Here is a 5,126-nt window from a genome sequence, read left to right on the forward strand (position 1 = left end):
TGGGTCCTAACACAGGCCTGGTGGCTCCCAGGTCAATGTCTTCAGAACCTACTGGGAGGCTCGAAAGCAGGACTGAGATGCAGGTGCACGCTTTATTAGGTTAATTGAATGCTCCCTCCTGGCTTCCCCCTGGCTGGGAAAGAGCTGCGGTCTCCCTCCTCCCCTCCAGCTGCCTCTGGCGTATCCCCAGGTCCCTCTCATACCAGACACCAAAGCAGTGGTTCTCCACCTTCCTAATGCCGCGGCCCTTTAATACAGTTCCTCATGTGGTGGTGACCCCCAACCATAAAATTAGCAGGATGTATTTTCATTGTTACAAATTGAACATAATTAAAGCATAGTGATTAATCACAAAAACAATATGTAATTATATGTGTTTTCTGATGGTCTTAGGCGACCCCTGTGAAAGGGTCGTTCGACCGCCAAAGGGGTCGCGACCCACAGGTTGAGAACCGCTGAGCTAAACACTTCCTCCCCAGCCTTCGCTGCATCAGGAGCAGCCATGTGACCCAAGCTGGCCCATGAAAGGTAAGAAGTCTGTGAGGGAGCTTCCAGGGCAAGTTTTTGTTTTCCTGATAAAAGTGAGAAACGACCCCCTGCCAACCCTCCCCCCACTTCTTGCTTTAAAGTTAAACAATGATATGAGGCCTGAAGTTATGTGACCCAAGAGGACCCCAGAGATGCTTGCCCTGACATGGTTGCTACCTACCTCCAGATTTTCTTTTAAAATCCTCACATGAAGATATGTTTTAGAGAGAGGAAGAGAGAGAGAGAGAGAGAAGAATCGATCGGTTGCCTCCCGTCCTGGGATTGAACCTGCAGCTTAGGTATGCGCCCTAACTGGGAACTGAACCTTCAGCCTTTGGTGTAGGGGACAGCGCTCCAACCAATGGAGCCTCCCGGCCAGGGCTCCTCCTCCAGATTTTTTTACGTGAGAAAAAAGTAGTTCCTGAAAATTGAGTTTCCTGTTTTTTCAGCTAAACTCAATCCTGATACAGGAAGATTAGAATGCGTGTCTGTCTGCCCACCTCCCCGACCCTGCTCAGGCATCTCCCTGGTTTGCTGCCCCCACAGTTCCCTGGCCTAGGAGGGCAGCGTGTTCCTCTATTCCTCCTCCCTGTTTATATGAAAACTTTGCTTTCATCAAATCCTTATTTTCTACCTGGGCAGGCTCTTAAAATGCTAAGACAGGAGATAAAGGACCATAGAAAAGTCCTTTCACTCTCAGTCGGACCTACCGTTCAAGCCTAATCCACCACCTCGTTCTGCATGCCAGAATTGTGGCTTGAGCTCTATTATTAATCCTTAATATAATTAACTCACTTTCTTGGTTATTCTTGTGATTATTACAATTAACTCCTATTATGAACTCTGCCTTCCTTCTTGAATTCCTTCTATAAAGTTCTAATCTCCTGATATGATAATTATCCCTGCTTTATGGATAAGGAGACTGGGGAGGCTGAGGGAAATTGAGCAATTTTTTCCCAAGTTGGATGGAGCAAACGTGATACAGGCAAGACCGGAGCCATTTCCAATGGTCATGAATGCCCGCTGTCCTCAGGCACTTCACTCCCTCCACCAACCACCCCACCATCTCTTCTATATCCCGGACCGCCCCTCTCTCCCCTCCCCAGCCCCGGAGGAGGTGGGGGTAGAGGGTGGTGAGCAAGAAGCAAGAGGAGGCGACGGGCAGCATGTGTTTTATGAAGAGCAAGTGTGCCGGCCCCAGAACCGGCTATACATTCTCTGGCTTATGGGGCACTGGAGGCTTGAGTCCATAGGGGATACAGCACAGGGAGGCATCTGGGCACAGGTGCATGAAGGTTTCATACTTGGTGCAGTAAGTCCGGCAGGCTCCTTGGCCGTTCCAGCACCGTTTGAATTCGCTTCTCCCTGTGGAGAGGAAGACCACAGGTCACAGGATAGCCCGGGGGTCACAAGTTAGGCCACTGTGAACGTATATAACCACGGGTCAAAGGTGAGGCCACAGGTCACAAGTTACACCACTGGTTATAAGTTAGAGACCAATTTCTTGTCCAGATTAATCCATACCCCAGGTACACTCTAAGCACTTTTCAAAATAACACTCTATTATTATAGTTGGTCTTTTATTAACTGTATAACAACCCTGTTATACAGTTAAGGAAACTGAGGCACAGAAAGATTAACAACTCTCCCCATGGTTACATGGCCATTGAGGAGCAGGGTGAGGATTCAAACTCAAGCAATCGGCTCCAGAATCCAAACTCATAGCCTTAACACCTGCCTCACACACTTAACGGACCTGTTTAACATTAAAATTTAGTGAAAGAATTTTCGTAAATGGTAAGGCTTTGGGGACCTAGGACCTGTACCCTCTCTGAGGGTCTTTGGTCACAGCAGGCGGGTGGGGTAGCATCTGCATTTATTCATTCAGCAAACATGAGGCACTGGCTGTTGAGGTGGTAAGTGCCCGGAAGGAAGTAATGGGTAACTGCCCATTAGGGCGGGTGTGGGAACATGGGGTGGGAGGAGGAGCACTTCTACAAGACCTGGCTGTTACAGCGATATTTTACGACCCAGCAACTCAGAAGAACTGGGGCTGAAAAGGAGGTGGAGGGGAGAAGTGCCTCTCCCTGAGTTAAAAGGGAGTCCACAGAATCTTTACATGATACCATGGGTGTTATTCAGCCCTGCCAACCGGCCCATCCTTTATCCTGCCGAAGTAGAGAACTTAGCATGATACAGAGCTGATCTCAAAATCTCCCTGAGGCAGAGAACCCACACGCTGAAGGGGGTCTGCAGTATACTGATTAACGGGGTGGTGTGCACCCAGCTCAGACCCTCCGAGTCCAAATTCCAGCTCTGCCATTTTCCAGCCGCGTGGCCTGGGTCTCAGATTCCTCATCTGTACATCCCTCCTTCAGAGGGCAGTGAGAGGGGCTTTAATCATTTTATCATTTAATCATTTGATCACTGTAGTCAGATCATTGCTCAAACCTACCTTATATAAAATGATAAGAGATCTGAAATTTACTTCAAAAAAATTCACTGGGCAGAAGGGGCAAGTGAACAACAAAACAGGATTGGTTTAAGTTGATCATTGTTGAGGCTGGGTAATGGATACGGGGAGTTTTCTATACCATATTTTTAAATTTAGGTTTGAAGTTTTCTCAAAAAAAATGATTTTTTTTAAAAAACACCTCACATCATTATGTTTTTCTCTATTTTTGCATGTTTACCTTTTTCCATAATAAAAGGTTTTTTTAAAGCTCACTTGTTCCTTATATTATTCTGTCTACTTTCAGGTACATTTGAACTAAAAACTTAAAAAAAGAACTTATCAGCCCTGATCGGTTTGGTTCAGTGGCTAGAGCGTCAGCCTGGAGACTGAAGGGTCCCAGATTCAATTCCGGTCAAGGGCATGTGCCTTGGTTGCAGGCGCGTTCGCAGTGGGGGCGGTGCAGGAGGCAGCTGATGGATGTTTCTCTCTCATCGATGTTTCTGATTCTCTATCCCTCTCCCTTCCTCTCTGTGAAAAATCAATAAAATATATTTTTTAAAAAACAGGACTTCTCAGAGGCCTTTCAGCTCTTCTACCACCCCATGCACATACCACACTAACCCCTTGCCCTGCGTTTATTCTTCTTAGCCCTTATGACCACCTGAAATAGTATATGTTTATTTGGTCCTTTTCTGTCTCCACTAACTAAAATATCAACTCCATGAAAGCAAGGACCTTGCTTTCTCTCACTGCTGGATCCACAGCAATTGTACTAGTGCCTGGCACACAGTAAATATTTTTCAAACGAACATTTGTTGAGTGAATCCCATTTTAAAGATTAGGAAACTGAGGTGCAGGCTGATCTAGCAGCCCCTTCTAAGCTGCTCAGAAAGCCAGTGATGCGGCCAGAATTTAAAGATTGGTCCAGGCCTCCTCTCTTCCCCAGGAGGTGAGAACCTACTCCTTGTTTCTACACACACACACACACACACAAACAAACAAACACACACACCCACACAAACACACACACACACATACACACATACCCTGACTACTGATGTAATACTGCACAGTGCCTCCCAAAAACACAACACACACAACACACACACACACACACACACATACACTCACACACTCACACACACACACACACACACACACACACACACACACACACGATGTTACCTGGAGGCACATGACCCAGGACCAGGAGAGACACAATGAGCAGAAGCAGCTGTGTCATGGCCATAGGGCTTCTGGGAGGCCACTGGGGAGAGAACACAAGAGGAGAGGAGCCAAGCCCACCAAACCTGGCTGCCTGGGGCCCAGCCTTTATTCAACTGCAGATCAAGGCAGGAGCGTGGGCAGCAGGAGACTTAAGTGGGAGTCTGAGGCCTGTGGTCTCCAGGATGCAGCTGGATCTCAGCCAGCTCTGTGGGGAACTGGCTGGACACACTTCCAGAGGTTGCTGAGCTCTGAAACTGGGGGCAGAATTCCCTGAAGCAATGTCTGGGGTCAGAAACTGGACACCTTCCCCACCTGAGAGGGCAGGGAAAGCCTTGGCTTCAGAGAGACCTGCTTCAATGCCAGCAACGCCCTCTCATTGCTGTGTTACCTTGGACAAGTCACTTAGCCTCTCTGAGCCCCAGGCTATCATCTAGGAAGTGATCACAAGCCGCCCCTTGCAAAGCTCAATACGTGGAGGATTCCCTTCCTGAAGCCAAGGAGGTGAAACCAGAACCCACTGAGCTGTCCAAACAGCACATATTCAGACCTGTGCAGGAAATGAGAAGAGTAACAGTTCCCCCCAAACAGAGAGTACTTGTTACCTAGCTCATTTAGAAGATTAAACAAAATAATACAAAGTGTGGCCCGGCTGGTGTGGCCCAGTGGTTCAGCGTCGACCTATGAACCCAGAGGTCACAGTTCAACTCCCGGTCAGGGCACATGCCCAAGTTGCAGGCTGGATCCCCAGTGTGGGGCATGCAAAAGGTAGCCAATCAGTGATTCTCAGTATTACTGTTTCTATCTCTCTCTTCCTCTCTGAAATTAATAAAAATACATTTAAAATAATAATAATAATAATACAAAGTGTGGCACCCAGGCCAGCAAGCAGCAGCAAGAAACACCTGGGGCTTGTTAA

The 5,126-nt window shown here is 47.6% G+C and overlaps 1 long non-coding RNA gene across 1 annotated transcript; it reads right to left on the reverse strand.

Moving 5' to 3' along the window:
- Positions 1-1,683: 1,683 nt before the first annotated feature.
- LOC107183774 lies at positions 1,684-4,882 on the reverse strand. The gene is made up of 2 exons (XR_001514581.1): positions 4,169-4,882; positions 1,684-1,893 (listed from the first exon to the last, which is right to left on the reverse strand). It is a non-coding gene; the product is annotated as an uncharacterized LOC107183774 (long non-coding RNA).
- Positions 4,883-5,126: the final 244 nt, after the last annotated feature.

This window comes from Myotis davidii, unplaced genomic scaffold (assembly GCF_000327345.1).
Source record: "Myotis davidii unplaced genomic scaffold, ASM32734v1 scaffold562, whole genome shotgun sequence".
Taxonomy (NCBI): domain Eukaryota; kingdom Metazoa; phylum Chordata; class Mammalia; order Chiroptera; family Vespertilionidae; genus Myotis; species Myotis davidii.